This window comes from Acyrthosiphon pisum, chromosome A3, assembly GCF_005508785.2.
Source record: "Acyrthosiphon pisum isolate AL4f chromosome A3, pea_aphid_22Mar2018_4r6ur, whole genome shotgun sequence".
In the NCBI taxonomy this organism is placed as follows: Eukaryota; Metazoa; Arthropoda; class Insecta; order Hemiptera; family Aphididae; genus Acyrthosiphon; species Acyrthosiphon pisum.
The window spans coordinates 4,633,668-4,657,160 of NC_042496.1; the positions used below are offsets into that span (position 1 = coordinate 4,633,668).

Consider the following 23,493-nt stretch of genomic DNA (forward strand, 5'->3'; position numbering starts at 1 on the left):
TTTTATTTATATAATTAGTTTTAAGTAAGTTATGACCTTTTATAGCTCACACATAGTATCATAGTACACGTCCTCTCAAACGGCATGTATTCGATATTTTTGATTTTGTGCTAATAATTAGTACTACACGGCAAATATTATTAGTGTTGATATGATAAGTAAAATCAAGTGTAGTAACATCATGTATGATCAGCAAAAGTATCCTTTAGATACAACTAATGTTTTTACTGATTATTTTGCTAATGCTGGTGAAGCTTAAATTTAAAAATATTTTCCAAAAAAATGTTATACAATGAAGAATTCAGTGGAACCTTTAAGTACAACAAAGTTTAATAGTTCCTCCACACAAATATACAAAAATATATATAGAACTTAATGTACTTCCACTTAGATCTCTGTATAAGCAATTTGCCATATTATACGAGTCAAATAAAATTGAAAGTAAGCAAGTTAACACACATAAAATTAGAGCATATAACATGAACATCTGGTACACAATACAAGATTTTGGTTAATATTTCATACATTATCTAGATCCAACTATATGGTTAAATCTATGACTTCATATTTAAAAAAAAAAAAATATTTTTTATAACTTTATATTAAACTTTTGACCTAGCAAAAAGTACTATACTAGTTCAAAAAGAATAAGATATTTTGAAAATTATACCATGCATAAAAAATGCTGATATACACATTTGGTGACAATATTTCAAGTGACTAGGGTTATTCATTTTCAGTTATACAACAAATTAATAAGTGATTTTGTCAAAAATTTGTTTAGCATAAAAATTCCAACTTCCCCAATTTTGTTTTCACAGTTATTAAGAAAAGTACTGTGGATTTTTAATTTCAATTTTTCCTCAATATTACTAATTAGATTTACTATATTCCCAGAAAATATATTGATGTTAAACATCGAAGAACTTTTTATATTATAAAACGTGTATACATATATTTAAAAAAAAAATCATCGTAAAATTAATGCATTTATCGTTCCTCTCAGAATCTAAAATTAGTTGTTACAAAATTGAAAATGTAATGAATTTTTAAATCAACGTAAAATATTTCCACATTTTTGAGACTTTGTTGAAATGTAAAGTTCAAAAGTTCAAACGCTCATAAAAAATAGTTGTGGATTTACGCTGAACTTTTTTTTTAATTTCATTATCACAACCTTAAGAGGAACCTTTTATTAAATTTACAAGCTTTTTGATCGAGCATTAATAGTGTTATCTACATTTATATATAAAAAAAAAAATTAATAAAATTAAAAACTTTCAAATGCAAATATATATAAAGTAGATATCAAAAAGAACAAAATTATTTTGAAAATAATATCAATCAATAATATCTAGAAAATTCTAAAACAAATATTTAGTTAAAATTAAATTTTAAGGAACTTGCAGCTGTTACATTTTCAAGCTTTTGTATTTTTATTGAGAAAAATATGTTTGCCCCAATCCTGGCTATAGTGACTATCCCACTCTTCATTAATTATTAAGTACCTAGGTACAATAATAATTTGCAAATTTTAAAGTTTAGATAAAGACGGTTTTAAGCCGTATAAACTATATCAACATACTATGTTTTATTTGTACTATAGGTATCAACAATTTAATTTAGATTTATTATATTAATATACCTCTGTGTATTATTATTACTTGCAATTTATATAATTAACATTGTATATTTGTATTTGTTTATACATGTTATGAAACTAACTTGCACATGAAACGATTGCACTCCCACCAAATTGCAGTCAAATCAAATTATGCAAAATATGATTTAATACTTGAAAACTCGTAGCGAAAATATTGAACAAGTCCGATTAGTAAAACTTGCTGGGTTCAGCAAAATTAATTGATAACCACCGCGAAATCCACTCGACCAATTTATATTTCACTGTGGCTTGTTTTGCAGGCAGCGGCGGAATATTAATATATTTCCGTCGAAACGCGGTTTTACCGAGAATACGCCGCTACAGAGGATATAATTTTTCATTTGTAAGTAAAAAAAAGTATATTTTTTATATACATTCTACACGTTAGGGTATTATACATACGAGCATGACGATAATACATATTATATACTAGATTCAGATATACCTATTACACGCATCGTATTATATAATATAATTTAATGGTATATACGATATACGTTATACATATATTATATTATATGCTTCCTTCTCCCTTCGTCTTTTGCAAATTGAATAGGATCATCGTGTATTCGCATGTGTATAGGGATGCGAGTGTTTCCTCTCCTGACAACGATATGATGAATACGGAGACAATATGATAAAACGTCAGACGTGTAATATACATGGTATAGAACCTACATCACGCGATTGGATTTAAGACGAGTGAGTGCACGAGTAATACGGAACTTATAATTTGATGAAAAATCGTTTTTAGAATATTTTATCAGCCATTTTTTTATGAGCACCTACCTACCACCGAATACGTATTGGCGATAGAAAACTCATCAATTTTCAGGCCGGCGGGGTGTTGATATATAACGGGTCACTGAAAAAATATCATATAAATTATGATACACAACGTGCGCGTTACAGATTATCAATTTCTATCACCAATAAACCTTTTACTAAGGCACAGTGGTTAATATAAGATCTGTCAATAACACATTAACATTGCACTACATAGTATTATCATATTGAGTATAATTGATTATAGGTAGATAGATAGTATATATATATATATTAATCGACCATCTATTAATTTCACCAATATCATGACACGTTGTTATTAATTATTAGTTCTCCTGAATTATCAATGGTACGCTTTGTGTCATTGTGATTTATGAACCATTATGAGAATATAAAAATAAAATAATAATAATATATTTCATATTTCATTGTGACGTTGACACCTCTATACGTAATTTACGTTTCATCTCCTTTGTATTATCATGTATTGCCGTACAACATTACCTAATTTGTTTATAAATGGATGTTGTTGCCATTTTCATCCAAATTTTATGAAATGAAAATAATGTATCTTCTGATTTGCGACTATAGTGGCTACCGCCCAGCGCTCACGTTGTGTGACGCATGTATTGGAATACAACGTTGTCTAATTTGGTTATATAATATAAACGTTGCCATTTGCAACAAAATTGTATATTTTCTGTTGTGAAGCTAGTTGAGACAGCCGACAGGTGCAGCCCTAGAAGAGAGGGAGGCGACGCCTCTACAATAAAGAAGAAGAAATTTATTTTTTTTGTAAGATTTTGATTAAAGGCACCTCAACAACCCCCCTCCCACAAATAAAAGAAAATAAATTAATACCCAGAGCCGTATCTGAGTTGGTATCCAAAATCTCAATGATACGCATGGCCGTGAGGTCGTTAAACATTGATATTTAACTTATGATGGATGTAGCATTGTATAAAACGTGATAAAAAATGTATCACTCCGCTCGAAAAAAACATTATTAAAATTGTATAAGTATGTAGGTAATAAAATAATCATTTTTTGCATTAAAACGGTGAGATTTCCCACGTATTATAATTTAATATATAAGCATGCTACATCGAATCCACACAAATAATAATTATAAGGAATTTTTTTCAGTCAAAACTTTTGTTTAAATATTCATTTATATTATTTTTATCATACATCTACCTATTTACCACCATTTTCTATAATTATTATAATATAAAACGTGATTATTAATGAATAAACTAATATTTTTTAATATTTTAGACTCGCAGAGCAGTTTCAGATTAAAGGTTTCCAACAATAATTAAAATATGTGTTTTTTTTTGTGTAATGAAACTTTTTTTTAGTAAAAAAAATACTCCAATATATTTTTATTATAAGCAATATTAATGTTACATTTTTGACGAAATTTGATATTCAAAAGTAAAATAACCATTTTAATTACATACCGTAAAATGGCGTGAATAGGAACGGTTATAACGGTTTGTTTAAGATTGTGCAAGCAATTTTTACAATATCCTTATTCTGAAAACTGTTTAAGAAAACCCACACACACAATATTGCAGTAAAATCAAACCCAAAAAGGTGGGCAAGTGGGTGTTGCTCTGCAGTAGGTACAGTAGGTTACAAGTTGATCACTGTAATGGATTGTATTAAATTTGAATTCAATGAATAATATCATTGTAGGGGCGCATGTAAACTCTGTCACAAGAACCTTTTTTTAGTGTAAACTCCGCCAGGAAAATAAAACAGGTAAAATTGAGTTCATGTAAACTCCGCCAGTGAAAAAAATGAAGTAACAGTATACACTATACAATTAATATATTAAGCAGATTATTATTAAACAAAAAAATCATAATTTTATAATAATTATTATCCTTATCAATTATGTATATGTATACCAAAGTATATAAAAAACTTAAAAATAAAAATAATGAATGTTCGAACAAATCATACAAATTGCAATGGCCAGTATGATGTTAAAAAATAATGATAGACAATTGTGATAACTAATAATCAAAAAATAATATGTAGATATATTATATTATTATGACATAATATGTTATAATAGGTACTTATAATATTTTGAACAGTAAACTAAAATTATGGGATACAATTAACAGATATTCAAACCATTAAATCAAATATAAATCAATTATAATGACTACTTAGTATTTATAGCTTTTTCTAACACAATTTCATTTTCATTTTGAATTTTTTAGTTTACTTACTAGAAAAATATCATTTAGTTTTATATAAGGAAGGCCTAATTAACACTGGCGGAGTTTACATTAAACCTTTTCATTACCTTTTTATCTAACCGGTATTCTGGCGGAGTTTACAATCGCCCCATTGTAGGTATAAGAAAAACGATTCTGAGCGAAGATGGTCAGTCGTTCTATGATATTACTAAATATATTTGATGATATTATTGTGAATAAAGTAATTTATATATAACCTATTTACGTGGAACACTGGAACATTATTTTAAATTTTTAGCTACAAAATAATTATTAAATTTTAAATTTGATAAATTTTGTCAAAATATGAACTTAAAATGCTTATAAAAAAAATTGTGACTGGATTTTTAATATTTTTCAAATTTCATTGTAACAATATAAAAAATATCAAATATCAATTTGTAACAATATCTTTATATTAAATTTACAAGATTTTTTCCCGCACAAATAACATTTTATTGGCATTCATAAAAATAAAAACTAAAAAAAATTGAGTTCAAAACAAATTAAAATTTCACATAAGAATAATGCAGGAGCACCGATTTTAAAATCAAATTCGTGTGGTGAGAGACCTGACGGATTTAAAGAATTCGGTAGGAATATCTACAGCTTGATCTTGAGTGATCAGTAAGTTTATTATTGTATCACTATGAATATAGTTTTAGCTGAGCTTCGAACATAGAAAGAACCTTTTCGTTAATGCAGTGGCGTATTTAGTATTTTTTGTAGGGGGTGGATGACCAGAATTTTGAGGATAAAGATTACTATGTAAAAATTATAATTTAATAATAGACATGTATTTAAAGAGCCATAGGGCCGAAAATACGCCCATGCGTTAATGACGTCGAAGTGTTGTTTTTAGGATCCAGAATCGAAAATTCACTAATTCATTGGATTTATAAGAAATCACTTTTATAAAATATATAGAATATAAATTTGTGAAATTTGAGGATATACTTTGTTGATAAAATAATTTTTTTCACGAACCAAAATTGCAAACGACGAACTTTCCGTGCTATCGTCCGTGATACGGAATTTAAATATATTGAAAAACATTATAACAAACAAAATTAATGTTTAGATTGGTCAAATCTACATTAGTTTTGATATTTGACACAACCTGCTGCAGCCCCCTTAAACCTACTCCACAAAATACTCCATCATTTAAAAAAATCGCATGTATATCGGATGAGTGGTTCCAGAGACCATAGGTAACAAAGATTTCCATTTTCACATTTATAATATAGGTGTAACAAAAAAAAAAAATTATGCTATTTAAACGTATGACAAAAATTGTGAAAATGATATGATTAATAAATAATTTAAGAAAATAATAAATTCCAAAAATAATATTTTGAGCAAAGTTATTACGCTCTAAATTAATTTACTCAAAAAAATATTGATATTTAAAAAAATCTAAAAAATTAACTACATGACTTAGATAGGTAAATGTTTGTACCATCAAAATTGTTCTTATAATCAGATTTAAAAATTAGCAATTTAGAATTTTCCAAAAAAAAAAATGTTTAATTTCAGTATAAAAAATAAAAATAATTATTTTATATTATACGTTCAGCGCAAGTGACATTATATATTATATAATATATAAAAAATAATTTTAAATATTGATCAGAATAAAATTTTTTCATCTGTCAGGTCTTCCTGTTACTCCCCGTATAGTGTGTATAATATATAGAATATATTAATAATATTATATTATGTGAATTTACGCAGTAGGTAGCTAGGTAGGTACTACATAATGTTTTTGTATAAAATAGTGACGGGCGACGGAAAATTAATATTCTCTGAAAAACCGGGCGGATTATATGTTTATATGAATACGTTTGTATGTTAAAATTTATAATTTACGTCCGGGACAGGTACATTATTAAAATCATACACGATACACCCATATGTGCGAATTTTGTCAAGAGATCCGTCATCGTGTGCCGACATGTGCAATAACGTGTAGCGTCTGAATCACACGCAAAATCGTATAATATTATTAAATTGTACCTACAGGTATGAAGTATGATTCAGGCGATAAATGGTTTTTGAGCATATTCAACGGACGTCAATACACACTCGGACATGGTGCACATGATAAATGGACATTTACGAGTTTTCGGTCTAGTAGGACATTTCCCCCATTTTTTTAAAGTTAATTATTGACTAATAATATTGAATTTAATAATATATTATTATTTATTATTTAATATGAAATTTTTTTTTAAATAAAATATAAAATATATAAAACAGTTTTTATTTTCATAAATATAATAGATTATAAATGTATATGTTTCATCAACTGAACTACTTACTTCAAACAATACAAATTTAAATAAGAAATAAGTAGGTATAAAGTAAAATATAATTAATAATTAATAAAAATGGTTAAAAATTCCAACATAAAAATAATACATTTTGTAAAAAAAATATTTGAATTCTGATTCTTTTGTTATTTCTTAACTTATATTTTTTAGCCAACATATTTATTTTTTTTAAAACTGAACTACCTAGTTTAAATATTTAACAATTTAATAATTGCTTGTGAATTTGATTCAAGTAGTTCAGTTGATCAAAAATATATATCTATAATTTATTATAGGTATTTATGAAAATATTTGAAAATATTAGACAATAGAGATAAATAAATTCATATTGAATAATATTATATTATTAAATAGTTAACTTAAAAAAATGCGGGGAAAATGTCCATATAAAAAATTTTTTGGGGGGGAAATGTCTGCGATTCGATGCACATATTTATAAACATTAAACACTGCATCGGCATAGGTTTGACGTGATTTTTGTCTTTTGAATCCAATATTATATAATATTATTGTATAATATTAATTTACGCGGCGTTTATGACCCGAGGTTATCACTGTTATAGTGTTATGCGAATCTTAAACTATATACGATGCTATAATATATTGTCGTACTCAATGAAGTGATATTTTTTTGCTTAAATATATTATATATTATTAGTGATATTACATTACAATACATACCCCGAAACGACACAATGAAGATAACGATATTATGAACACGAAGTGATCTGATGTTATTATATTAAAATTTATATATTATCTGGTTTAGATACACGCACGATGTTTAACATAATATGCTTATAGTATATTAGTATGAAGTATGAACACTGACTGACTATGTATAAAATATGAGTGCGCACGGTTGTCGAGAGGAAATTAACTATGAAATTATTATTACGGAGACCAAGTGTGCACCAGACGGGATTAACAATGTCGGGAGACTTAACGGCGGCGTCATTGACACCGAACTGTGTAATGTAGAACACGAATTATTAAACTATATTATAACAACATTAATGACATTTACTTAAGCCACGCAAGACTGTCGATAACGAATCTCGTGGATTCCTCCTCCTGTACGATTTTACTAGGTAGTCTTTATTGTCACGCCTACGCATAAATAATGATATATTAATTGGTGTTTAGTGATGGTTCATACATTTTTTAATTACTACCTATACAAATTATAAATATTTTTTATATTATAATATTATTTTACTTATTACGCATAAGTTTGATTAGGTTTACAAATTAATCGAATAATGCCCTATTCTGTCATTATTCAAGCTTATTTGAACCTACATACTGAACTATTTGGAGTAATGCCAACAAATAAAATCCGACATTTCCAGAATTTATAGAATTGTTAGCAGGATTTCTTAAAAACTTCTTTACGTGCCTCTATTCTAATCTTAAATAAAACTTAAATCCATACACGAAGAAGCAAATGTATTTTAAAAAAGGTTTCACAATAGACTAGCTTCCCACTTTATCCGCCTAACAATTCCACGAAACCTTTCAAGATTACTAAAGTGGAACTGGTATCGTGATCTATTATATTAACCAACATATTATAATATAAAAAGAACGCAGTATACAACTTAAATTAAATAAAATTACGTATTTTATAGTTGAAAATGTCCTTAGTGTCTTCTTTTCAGAAATATTCTAATAATTATTGTTTTTATTGTTTTTCTCTTTTATCATAAACTTGTATTAAAACCTAATTGTGCATTGAAGTACAGATTGTATAATATTTTATAATTAAACATTTTTTTTTTTTTAATTCTATGTTCGTGACAGCGAACCTGAGTGGTCATTCCCAGTAAACATAGAATAACATTTATTTTAAAAGAACACGTCATATTTATACCTATAACATTACTGCGGTGAGTAGCAACTATAATAATATAATATTCAGTGATCACGTCATACAATATTTGAAAAATACACACAGTAGTCACATAACCGTCGTATGTTACACGCACATCCGTTGTTTATAAATTATATTATTATAATAAATAATACATTATTAAATATATTGTAATAAATCACAGATACTTATACGTATAATACATTACTTATAGGTATAATATAATTATAATAATTATACTTAAAACGGAAATAAAAACACATCATACAATATAGATAGGTACATGGTATACTAATATATTAAAATATTATAATAATATTGTTTTGGCCCTCGGGCGCAACAACGACCCGGAACAATATGTATTGTTTTCGTTATCGAATCATATTAAATTATATCGAAACGGTTGTGATGTGCGATTCGTAGAACGCATGTAGTAGAAAAAAAACGTTATTTACGTATGATACACATTGCAACGCATTCACATGTTGCATAGAATTGCTTTTTTCGTTATTTTTTTTTACTCATCCGCGCGATAATCGATGTTAAATTGGCCTAATTACTAATTAGTTCAGTCATTCTTGATTATCAATTATTATTATCTTTAATATATTTCTATAATTTTTTTCATGGGAACCATATATTATATTATCATAATATATACGATCCAGCTTTAATAATAATAATAATAATAATAATAAGTTTCATTCATAATTCAACGTCATTACGAAAATTTTTCTCCTCGGTGAAAGTTTAATGTAATAATAATTAATGACTGTTATACGACAGCCGATCGACGAACGCATATAATATACGCGGGAGAAAGCAATTTCGTAGAACTCCTAATGGAAATTAATGACTGACTTTTGCTAGTGTAAAAACTAAAATGGCAAGTGCGCCTGCCTCAAATGATGCTTTGGATGCATTATAAAACTGTGATTACAATTTTAAGCACGTTTCAGCGAACAAGAAAAATAAAATACTGAAAACACGCGAATGGAGTTTTGAAAAGAAAAAAAATGAATTAACATTAAAAGTAAAAATACCGTAACCAGGTGTTGTTTCCAGTACACCTGGAGTAGAAGACAAATTATTATATCCATAAACTTAAATGTAATAATGTAATATTATTATATGTAATATACCGCGCGTGGGCAGTGGACTTTATATATGTATATAAGGTACCTATAGTGCAGGCGGAAACTTTTCATATACCTACTTGTTATTCTTCGAACTCGGAAACTCTCGAGATTCGTGTCTGCCGACCGGTAATTATATATTTAAGTATTATAAAAAAAGTAATTTAAACTGATGCACTGAACAAATCACGGACTACAATATTTATTTACAGAAAACACTTTTATATGTTATAACTTATAAAGTTATAAGCTTATAACTCATAATCATACCGCACAGCACACAGTCAGTTGAATAGACTATAATATACAGCTATGCTGTTTATTTTAAATGCACGTACTTATAAATTATTACAATACTTAATTTAATTCAGATTTAGATTTACGGGTGTCTTATAAGATGAATACTTTATATACTATAAATATTTAACCACGGTTTCGAACATTTTTTTAGCTGAATAAACATGTTTTTAAGTTTTATAACCATATCAAACATTTTTGAATAGTTTTGAAGTTGGTTACCTTACGTTTGTAAAAATAATTTATTTTAACACTCTAAACCGTGCCATACCCATTTATCGATTTAATGAATTTCAAATACCAACGAAACTTTTTTTTCGTCTTGGGCTAAGATTATGGACATGCTCAGAGCTTTTTCTATATTCTTTAAAATTATTATAGGTATACATAGTACCTACCTAACCCTGCGATAAATGCAACTTTTTTCATAATTTAATTTAGTAGGTAAGTAATAAATTGTTTTACATCAATATAAATAGTGTTCGATTTTAGTAAGATATATTAAAATGAGGTAAAACATTTAGACATTATATTATTTTAATATTAACTATTAACTTATGCATATTATTTTGTATTAGCTGCAATTTAATTTAGGATTATTAATTAGTAATCACTAATCTTATTAAAATTCTTTGTATGGCGGAGACCTGAGTTATAATACGGGTGACTATTGAGTAGTATTAACTCATCAATAGTTCCAAAGCGAAGAAACCAATAAAATATTTCTTTCATCGTTTAAATAGTGATAACCAGATGGCAAGAACTTTTGATAGGTTAAAGGCTAAGGTAAAAAATTAATATTAAGTTGTTTAATATTTTTTTTTTCGATGTATTCGTTTTTACCATCACCTGATATATGGAGAATCGGGAGACTTATATGAGGTTAAGTTAGTGAGGTTAAGTTGGTGATCTAAGGAACCTGTTTTTTTAAACTTTGAAACGAACTATATGAAAATAAAACCAAACACATTTTATCTCCAAACATTTAATCTTTTTGAAAACCACAATAATATGTAAGATTAGGTAATTTGGTTTTTCAACTTTGTTATAAATATTATAGTTTTGAAAATTAAAAACCTAGAACGTTTCTTGGTGTCTATATGATTTATAGACCAATCATCCTGCCAAACTTTCAAATTTTTAAATATTAAAATGTACAAAATATTTAATTACATTTTGAGTACATTATATTGTAATTTCTAATTACTATATTAATTATCGTATATTATTAACTTTTATAAGTGGCAGAAATTGAAGATAAAAACAAAATGTAATTATTAAATAGTATGATTAATTTTAAGTTTTGAAAAATCCATTGTTTAATATATAAGTTATATATAGATATAGATTAGGTCTAGAGGTACATATTATTTTCTATTATGTTATTTATGTTTAATTTGAAGTAGCCTTAACAATGTTCAAGATAAAACACAAATTTCTGTGAATCACGAGTTTGAGGGTATTAAAAAGAACGTGTACCTACGTAATATAGTACCTATTATAATATAATATTATATTATGTGTACAAACGCACATACCTATAGGTATACCATGAAATATTTAAAGGTCTATTCAGAGCTTGTAATGTAAATAAATATGAAGTTGTTTAAATTGTTTTTTATCATAAGCATAAAATACATGTAATAACACTAGACACCAGTTTTAAGGAAATTATGATTCCCCGAGAATGTGTATTTATGTTTTAACTTGGACATCTTTAAGGTTTCTTCAAATTAAACATAAATAATATAATCCAAATTCAAATTCATTATAACATATTATACTAAATACCTAATCTATATTTTTTACATTTATATAGTAGGTACAATAATAATTTAAGCATACTAATTAAATGGTTTTTATTCTACAAATTCTGCAGTTTCTAAAAGTTAAACTAAGGTCACATAGTTTATACTTGATAGTATTTAAAAATTACAACATTGTAATATATATTGTAATTAAATATATTATATATTATATATATTGTAATTATGTAGGTATCAATTTAAACGTCGTTGACCTCTTTCAAAAAATCTTACTTGCATACAACTAAATCTAAATTATATTAAAAAAAAAATGAAGAAGCGTCACTTGTTTGTATCTACTTCTAAACAGACAAGGGGAGTCATACCATATTATGGATACCTTGGGTTCATATTTCTCAGAAATTTTAATCAATATAATACTACGTATATATTATGTTACACATAGAGAAAAGTCAAGGTAAAATTATTATTCTGTGTAAAATATATTAATAATTATATATAAAAGCACGGAAAAGATGTACACATTGGAGGCACTCATCCTTCACTTAATAGGTGCGTCTACTGAAAATTCAACTAGTGAAAAATTAAAATCAAAGATGAGTTATCGCGTTTAAAAATAAAGTATGTATAGTGGAGCAGTGTAATGTACTATTGTTTTTTATGCATACCTAATGTTTACAAATTTACAACTGAAAACTGTGGTTTTGATTTCACATATATATATTACATAATATTGTACCTATACAGCCTTATGTTTTAAACTACGTTCTCCAATTATGATGTAATTTAAACAATAATTGTCAGTTGACAGTTCTATTAATGTTTACTTTTATACTTCCTATATATTTACTACCTATAGTTAATTATAATTATTTTTTAAATTATAAAGAAGTTTATGATAAACATCATACATCAGACTCTGACGTCTAACCCCGTCAATTTTAATAGTAATTTAATTTAAAATAAATAAAAATACCAGTTAAGTACCACTGTACCAGTAACAGAGATGGCCTCAAAAAGTCAAGACACGTATTAAATTATATTCACTGAAACAGTTATAATTTATAAAGCATATTGCATGTACTAAAAAAAAATTAGTGTTTAAAGGAATAACTATAAAAGTTTTCTCGATTCAGAATATTTGGAAAACATCCATAATTTATAAACCCCTGAAATACGAGTAAAATACTGAACAATACCGGGAAGCAGCAACGTATTTCATTAAAAAATATCGCATGAAATTAAGAATTGACTACATGTGCAGAGTAAACAAGTATTATAAGTCATACAAAACGATAAAAATATTTATCAATGTTATGGGTATGGCAATCGCGGCCAATGGTGCTGACCGCCGCCAGGTTTTCATACCATATTTAAACGAGTTTCACAAGCATAACGTCAAGATCGTGTAATTGAAATTTAACTATCTGTATGACGTATTAAAAACAATTATAATTAGAAATATTAGAAAAATTCAATCTCAATCCTGTAAATTAATAAAATAAAATTGTTATCTTTCTTAAGTTTTAAACAATCGCAATGATAAGTGTCTCAATTTTATGCTTAATGAAATGGGAGTTTTAATAATTTTCTCATAAGCTTAAGGTTATATTGAAATAATATTAGTATTATTTACTTAATAAACACACAGGTAGTTATTAAGAATATTAAAGGAAACAACTTATTTTGATATTGTGGGAGCGCGCTGGGCTGCTGTTTTATTTTATAACTTGTATTACTCTTATCAAAAAATAATGATAATTGTTCTTAAAACTTGAAATATTTCAAGATTAAACAATATATATAAAACCTAACCTGGCAACGCCTATGGGGAATAATAATAACAACCTATAGGTATATTTATTGTTCCTATTTTTTTTTTACACACTGGAAGTATCTTTTTAGTTGACTTTAGTTTATAAGATATAATATTATAATAGATTAGGTAGGTATGTATAAAACATCGAAGTTTTTCTTCAAACAAAATGTATAACATAGGTTAAATAATAATTGTGGATTAATTTTAGAATAATTGTGGAATAACAAATTTTCTTGAAATGTGATGTCATAAATATTGTTTAGAAGGTCATAATGATTTTCCTAACAATTTTATTAGTTGGTCTTGAATCGCATTAGTGTTATATAACACCTACACTTACGGCTTACGGTCTTGTCATGTGGCGTCATGTTTTGTACACATAATTTCTAGAACGGAAACCGTTGACGAATCAATGAGCAATTTTTAAATATGTTGACGAGTTTTTATTAAGCCAAAGATTATTTGTATAGTGTATACACTATACAGTGTATACCTAACCTATATGATATATTGATACTACAAAAAATTCACTTTCGTGAATGGCACCGCGCAGTATATTGTACATCAAAATAATATATTTATGTTTTCATACAATTTTTTTTTATTAATGTATGTATATATATTCGCCATCGTTCTTAGTTAAAGCTAATCCATTAAAATCTCAGGGGCTTAACACTATTAACATAAATGTGAGCGGGGGACTTCGATCTTATAAAACTAAAAAAGGGAGGGGCTCGACGGTCTTTAAGGGGACTAAACACGCTCAAGCCCCCCTCCGATTTCCGTCAGTAAATCTAAAAATATTTATCAACTTTTTTTTAACAAGTTTACGATATTAGCTAATAAGAATGATTAATTTTTCTTGGAACAAACAGAAGAAGGCTAAAAAAAGTTTAGTATTGTTATTTGTTGTTAACTTTAAATATTAAAAATAGGTGGGCAAGAGGGTGCAGCTCTGATGTACATAGGTGTCAAATGGCCGGTCACTGTAATGATTAAGAGTATTAAATACTGTAATGAATCAATGGATGTGTTGAATTTGAATTCAATGATATAAAATAACTTTATAGGTTCGACGAATTACTTAATACTACATAAATATATTTTATGAATCATGATTCGTGATACTAGGGCACTATAGATACAGGTATGCTACGCCGCCATTTTGCGACTAATAATGTTATGTGAATATGAATTTCTCCCCCTTTATTTTATTATTTTATTATTGATAAATGAGTCGCAAAATGGTGGCATAGCATACCCATGATATTATATAGAGCCTTAGTGATACTATTGTTATAAAATTAATTTATTTTTTGTCACGCTTGCAACGAAAGTTTTCGATGACGGTTGAAACGTTGGAAAATGACCTTTTTCCGTCTACTGGGCGGTAAAATGGGAATCCCCGTAGTGTCGGGTGGTAATGTGTAAATCCTCAAAAGTGACGGGTGGTAAAATGGAAATCCCAAAAGTGCTGGACGCGCATATCACGCGTATCTCCCTGCACAACCAGACACTGAAATTTATACCACGGTCCTTACAAAATATAAACTTTTGGTTACATCTTATATTCACATTGTAAAAATTCGCTAGACTAAACCGGTTTAAAACTTTAAAATTATCCCACATTATCCTGCACCGGGATAATGAACCATGTAAATTATATGGTCCAAACATCTGGGTGCATTATTTTTCACAAGGGTTTAGCGAATTTCTACTATAACCTCCATACATGACGCTTGAAATAAATAAAACCAAATAGTTTCTTTCATGAAATATTGTTTTCGTAGAATAGTCTGGTCGTTGCATAAATCCCAGCTTGCATCACCTTTGCTATGATGGCGTAAGTGAGTGATCGATGAACGCTTGAAAAAAAATAGTATGTGTGGCTCATGCGGGAAGGCAATTTTAGTCTTGAGCGAAATGCGGCCCTCATCGCGGCCTCACCTGCAGTGGCTTGTTTCGCACACGTCGCCCGCTCACTTCTCGCCCTTGCCACACAATATACAATTACCAACTACATATTAGTAATGCAGTAGGTTGAATTAATTTTTGTCGAAAACACTGTACTTTAAAATGCCAGTGTTATAAAATAAAATTATACGCTTTAAAAATTGTAAGTACCAACAAATAATTTTTTTAAATTACAGCATAAATCCCGTTCTTCCTTAATATTTTCCACGCGACGCTTTTAAAAAGTACTGACAATTTTCGAATTTAACCTGTTTAAAGTACCAACTAGATCCAATTTTCTATCAATAACCCCCCTCAAAGTTGAAATGCAAAGCATTTGTTGACTATTTATCATGTACCTATAACCAAAAAAAGTTTTTGAAGAAAGTAGAATCTTTTAATCAAACATCAAAGATATTATTAATCTTTTTGTTTATCTATACATAGATCGTTCCACTTTTAGATTCTAATCGGAGTGATTAATATACTGATTTTATAATGCATTATAATGCATTACCATGATAAGTTTTTTTTTGTGTCTATATCATCAAATATTGGGGCAGAAAAAATACATAAATTTTCTATACTTCTAAGAAAAAATGGGAATTTTCACACAAAACCATTTACTTGATTTTGTTTTTCGGTGAAATTCAAAAACCAATAACTGTAAAGTTGTTACTTCTTTATGTTCGCCAAATGTTTATTTTATCATTTTATTTACATACGTGATAACATCGTTTACAATATTCATATTTATTACATATTATTATAAATTCATAAGATCATAAACATATAAGTTGATGAAACCAATCTTACTGTATATTGTATAAGTAATAATAGCAATAAGAATTCACAACTCATCAGCCAAAAAGAAAACGTATAACCCCTGCTAGTTATAAAAAAAAAATCAAAATACACTATTTTTCACGAAAGTAAAATATTTTGGTACAATTGAAACTTTAATTGTTTAAAAATTAAATTGTTGATTATTTAAGTCAGAATAACAAATTAATAAATATTAATATTAATGTGTTAGCTTATGCCTGATATTATAATTTATACGTCTGCAAAGCTTTTTAATAAAAACTACACATTTTCTATAGGCTGCAGGACCAATCATAAAAGTTATGAAATTAAGTTGAGAATTCTATAATTTCTGAAGAAAATATTAAAATTAATAATTATTATAAATGTTTAGTGTCGTGAAGTATCATTTTTTAAAAATTACAAGTTATAAATAAAACCAATAAAATTTATTTTGTTCAAAACGACAAATTTCAAAAATTATCTCTCTTTAGTAAATACCATATATACCATATTAAATTCACAAATTGATCTATATGTGAAACTTTTATAGGACTTTAAGAGTTTAGACAGCACATGCTCCTTCCTTCTAGCCACAGTTATTTTCAGATGTCATATAAAAGTTGAAATTAATAACTTTCTTTGCTCACTCAGTAACATGCATAGGCGCAAGTGAGCAACTAAAACCAATTTTTGGGGGTTGCTTTCGGGGAACCGATCCTGCTGGAGTTACATACTGAGCACAGCGTCAAAAGTTAAAAGTCGTTGGTTTCGATTTAAGAAAATAACCAGGTCCGTGATGACGACCACCGACAGAAGCCAGCCAAGTCTGGTCACCGACCTTTTCGAGTGATTTTGTGTAATTCATATTAGTATTTCGTTCTAATAAAATCTAATATCCAATTTTTAAGTACATTCAATTTTGCATTTAGTGTCAGTATTTTGGTTTTTTATCCTTACCTCTCACACAACACCAGTTTTAACTGGATAACGACAACCAACAACTAAAGTCACCGAAATCCACGTCACTATTTACAATTTGTTACACATGTCGTTAGTCGTTACTTTACTTAAAAAAAAATTAAAAGTTAAATTTAATATTTTAACACAAATAATATATTCTGCCGCTTCACCCCATTCCCTGAAACGAGGCTGGTGGACTACATAGTTTTATACATTTATCATTATATTTAGATTGTTTAAGAAATCACTTTTATTAGTGTTATCGATCGTTGTTTTTAATTTTATTTTACGTGTTTGGTTTTTGAATCTACCTAGTTATTTTGCTTACCATTTTTAGTTGATAACTTGAAAGTTATAGATAGGACACTTTTTCTATAATACATTTTTCCAACTCGATTTTTATTATAAAAATGTAGGGTTACTTTATTATGTCTATATGCGGTAGTGAGTAGTTATACTAAACAAACAATATTCATATTCATAAATCTTAAAATAAATTGAGCGTAAAAAGTACATATTAGGACATTATATATTATAAATTATATTTTACTAATACTCAAATTTTAAATAAGGAAATAAACCAAAATATAAATTATATACTATGTGGTAATATCTATATTATGCGCCACCGTCTTGAATCTCCTAACATATCTATGTATACCTAGTAATTTCTGATTTATAACATTTACATTCTCAGAGAACAACCAATAATCGTAGTTCGTACAAATAATTGAAAGGCAAACTCTGAATGTCTGAACCAAATATACTTTATAGACTATATAGTAAGTTATACTTATACCTACCTAGTTATAAGATACATAAGTGGTAATAAATAAATAATTCACTTCGATATAATATATTTTTTTTTGAAATATTTATTTGTATTATATTATATACAGTATCTCAAATAAAAATAGCGAATACCCAAATATTTTAAGCGTATTTCTACGAATTTATCTAACTACCTACTATTTATTTAGGCCCCGGCCACACTGCGGTATTTTCGCCAAACGGTTTTTAAGTAACTGTCTAAACAACCGTTTTTAAATCGAGTGAGCTTAAAATTGAATTTAATAAAACCTATTTTTCAAACGCGTTGGAAAAAAAAATGACGCAAAACCACTTTTTGACAAAATCAAATTAGTTTTATTGGTAATTTTGATCGGCCAAAAAATTGATATTTTAAAACATGGTTTCTCATAATTAGGTAGGTAGTTGGTATTGTAACCAAAAATCTAAAAAATAGATTAACACCGTTTTTTTCTAGACATTTTAAATTTAAATTCGGATGAAATTCGATACTATTATTAACGAAGAATTACGATGTTGATAAGTTCGTTGTAAATAAAAAATATTATTTGTGAAGACTTATAAAATTATAAATTTTACCATATGCACAGAAATTTTCAAAATATTTTGATTTTGATATTTTTACCCGCTGCAGCTCGTAGGTTGTCAGGATTTAAGAAGTTTTACAAGCGTGCATTAATTATGTTTAGTTGTAGGTGTATCGTAAATATATTACGTAGATAAGGCCACATATTTAACTAGAATTAAATATTAAAACAATTTGTAAAGTTTAAATTGTCCTTTCCCTGTAATGGACGTAATTTCTCAATAGTTTTTATATATCCGTGGTAAAGAAAACATTAGGTTCTATACTGAATAGTGATTCTTAATAATTAGAAGTCATAAGTGATAACTCTTATTTATTATAATGTTGTCTTATTTAGCTTGAACAATTCGAACAGTTTAATAATATTATAAATAACCTAAAGACCCGAGATTTAAAGCAAATATGTACGTTATGCTTTTCTCAGAATTCCGTAACTAGTGTTATTCTTATTATGACGTTAGGATGGCTTAGTTGCATTTTTCAATAATTACTCCACTTGATACACACATTACCTAATGTAATTCTTAATTTTGTACAGCTATCTAGAGGAAAACTGAAAAACATATTGCCTAATCTTATATTATTATTTATGCCATTAAATTTTAAAACAAACATCTTAATTCAAAATTCTGACACATCTAAGGCAAACTGAACAAAAACGATAAAATAAATAACGTAAGTCGTAACTAATGTTAGTAATGTTTGTTAAAGTGCATTTAGATTAAGTACCATTAATTGATACTTATTGAACGTCACGGTCATTTGACTCATATTAGTCATACTATCTTCAATTAGGTACCATCGAGTTATTAGTTTTTTTAGTTACACGAGTCACGAACTAGACAGGATTTTTTGAACCTTTATTAATACAATTGTTTTGGTGTAACTATATTCACTATTCGGAATTACATATTATAATAATATGTAAATACAAATTATAAGTTTTAGTCGAAGTGGACGATCTCAGCGGGTGGTGATTACCATAACCACATTATAGACATATAGTTATCGGTTATTGGTTACCCATATAGTTTAATGTGGTAGATTAGATTTTATATTTAGGAGTATTGTAATTTGTAAATAATTAAAAGCTAGCTAGTGTTAGCAGAACCCTTTAAAAATGTGTATTTTTCAATTCAAACATGTCATGACTGTAGTCTTGCAGTATGCTATCAAAATATTAAAATAATAAAAACGAATAAAATCTTAATACCTGTAATGCGTGTTTGTATTGTCCGTAAAAAAACACCGATAGTTTTATAAGTCGTTGTCGAACTGAAGAGCGTGAAAAGATAAACGACGTATAATCTTTTGAAATTGTTTTGGATTAATTTGAGTGCGCGTCGAGTAGGCTACATTGTTCGACGGAACGGCGAATAGAAATACTCAAAAGATTTAATTTGAATCGATAACCGTCGTTATTATTATAATTTAAGCGATAACAGTAATAACACATTTTCACATCATCGTCTACATTATACATAAACAAACGTGTGGGCGGAAATGAAAACGTGCGCGTCGGTACACCGACGAAGTGTAATATACTACATAACATTTGTAGGAGCGGTCGCTGAATGAACCACGCCGAAACGGTTGGCGTGCCGGTCCAGTACTGACTATAATATTATAGTGACCGTTCTTTCGTATTTACCACTGGTGTGGCGGTGTGTGTCTCCGGTGTCGTCCGTCCGCCGACCGCCCCGGCAATCGCTTCTCCGCACTCACACGTAGTACGGCGCGGGCGACGGCGGTGCGCGCGCGCACGCACACGCGTCGAACACACGACCACGGCCGCCGCAGCTGCCACCGAGCGGTGGTGGTAAACGAAGACGACACGGCCGTTGTAAGCCCATAACAAATATATTAATGCCGAGAGTATAGTAAAATCGGACGGGTGTTTCAAACACAGCGACGAACCGTGCAGACATGACTACATGAGTCTAACGCGTCGTCTGGCAAAAGGAATGTTAGGTAACGGGCGCGTGTAATATATTGCCACCCCCTGACCACGCTGGGTGTGTAGGCGTCGGTGGCGGGATGCGTATCTGGGTTGGTGTAGGTGGAGTGATTGTTGGAGGGGGTAGAGAATTCGGTGTTTTAGTCTGCCCAACGATGATGTTAGTCCGCGAGGACGCAATACGCATGAAATAAACACAATAACATAATATTATTGCCATGATATATGTATAGTACCTATACTATATACATATACGGATTACGGATATTGTACGGTTTGAAAATATATGAAGTAACAACTGTTGTATTATTATTAGTACGGATTTTTAGTTTGTCAACCCATTTTCCATGTACGTTTTGAGTGTATATAATAGGTATAGTACGTGTTAAGAAATTATTTTTTTTTTTATACTAGATCGTCTTAAAACCTTTATAGGTTAAGTAATATGAACTGAATATCGATATTTTATTTTTGAATAGTAAATATTATATTTTTGAGTACCGAACTGGAATTATTATATTATGCATGTCTCTAGACGTAGCAATATGGTGTTGACGGAACGCGTTTTGTGGACAGGGATGAGTCTTCTATATATTGAATCGATTGAGCTAAAATGTTTATTTTCTAACCATAATGTGCAGTGAATCGTGCAAAAGCTCCTCGCAATTTTATAAAAAAAAAAATTATACTATAATATTATATGAAAAAATAAAAAAAAGATTAAAACCGGAAAATATATAGTAATAAGGACTAGAAAATCACTATGATTGGCTATGCTTATTATCAAGTTCAATATCATAAATTACTATTATAGTTTAATTATATTATAATAATATTCTTTGGCTCACAATGGGATTTTGAGTATTAACTTTTTGTTAAACCAACCTTATATTTTTTCGATATATAAAAAAAGTTTTATTGCTGCGCTTGACAATTTCTATTCCCATAATCACATAACATGTATTTAAAATATGTTAATTTAAATATTATAAAATAAACTATTAACAATAGCTACTAAGTATATTACAAATTTATATAGCAAACGAAATAGATTACACTTTGTAAGTTGTAGGTATGTCTTAGTCCTTATAGTGATTAAAAATTAAAATAAATCTATAAATCACTATAGTCTGCAGAAATTAATTATTCTAGTTATATATTAGGCTATTCCTGGTGATCCCATTATAATTTACACTCGCTCCTTCTCGAGAGCACACTCAGTTGCATTACTTGGAAACCCGTCTGTGTCCGTTTTATTTTGTTGCGACAAAATTAACAACTAAAACGTCGTCACCCCCCTTGCCTCTTGCCCCTGGCCCTTGCACAGTTACTTTTAAAACGAAGGAAAACGTAATCTCCATGCAGCCTTCACCACCACTTGTCCTTAAAATATTATGGCATAAATTTCCACACGAGTTCCGTTGGCGTGTTACATCCAACCATGCCACTAGCGGGTTTCAAGTGTACCACTTAATTGAGCAAGTCAATGTAGTCTGTAAGGGCGGACTCTTTTTGACCAAAATCGTACCCTTCCTTTTTCCGTTAGTTTATTAATAGCTAAACCAAAAATTTTAATATTAATATTATATTATAATATTTATTTACACAAACAATAATATATTATTATTATTATTTATTTATGTACTATAGGTACCCACACATTTTATACAACTTACCTATATTTTTTAGATTCTGAGTGAAATGATGAATGTATATTGATTTTACAATGATGTGTGTTTTTTTTTTTTAATTTTTTTTTTTTTTTGTGTCTGTCATTATCTTTTAGGACAGTAAAAATGCTTGGATTTTCTTTAACAGTATCTTTTCTGATAGGAAAGTGAATCTAGCTGGTACTTTGGGGGTCAAAAGTAAAAATTTCCCAGTAGTTTTCAAAAGTGAAAAACAAAAGAAAAATTAAGGAAAAACGGGAATTTTTACGCAAAATCTGTTTTCGAGAAAATTTATTTTGGTTTTTGGTGCAACTCTTAAACAAATGACCGTAGGTACATGACGTTTTGACTGAATGTTTATATTAGCATTTTTTATAAACCATAACATTTTCAAAATATTTTAATTTGTTTTGAGCTGTTTACGGACAATTTCAGTTTCCAATTTAATTAGTTTTTTTTTTTATGAATGTCAATAAAACTTTATTTGTTGAGTAAAAATACTTGAACATTTAATACAAGGCTCCTACTATATTGTTACAATGAGATTTGAAAAATATTAAAAATCCTTAGTCACAGTTTTTTTTTATTAGCATTTAAAGTTCAAATATTGACAAAATACGTAAAAATGACGAAAATTTGCAAATTATTTTGAGTCAGAAATTCATGAAACATTTTCTTTTTAAATCTAAGATTTGAAAATATAATACAAAATTCCTCATAAGTTTGTCTATCTTTATCAAAAAATAATATCTTCAAGCAAATCAAATTAAATTTTTATGAGCGTTTGAATTTCATATTTTTACAAGATTGGATATTCACTCC

General features: G+C 28.3%; 1 protein-coding gene across 2 annotated transcripts in view; it reads right to left on the bottom strand.

Moving 5' to 3' along the window:
* LOC100572348 (cytokine-inducible SH2-containing protein) overlaps positions 1 to 20,734 on the bottom strand; it is a 24,416-nt gene extending 3,682 nt beyond the window's left edge. Inside the window, exon 1 of one of the 2 annotated variants that reach the window (XM_003247069.4) lies at positions 20,258 to 20,734. The gene's annotated coding sequence lies outside the window, so the exon portion shown is untranslated. Of the gene's footprint in view, positions 1 to 7,718; positions 8,193 to 20,257 lie in introns of those variants that run through there. The other variant, XM_016807560.2, reaches the window with a different exon arrangement.
* Positions 20,735 to 23,493: the final 2,759 nt, after the last annotated feature.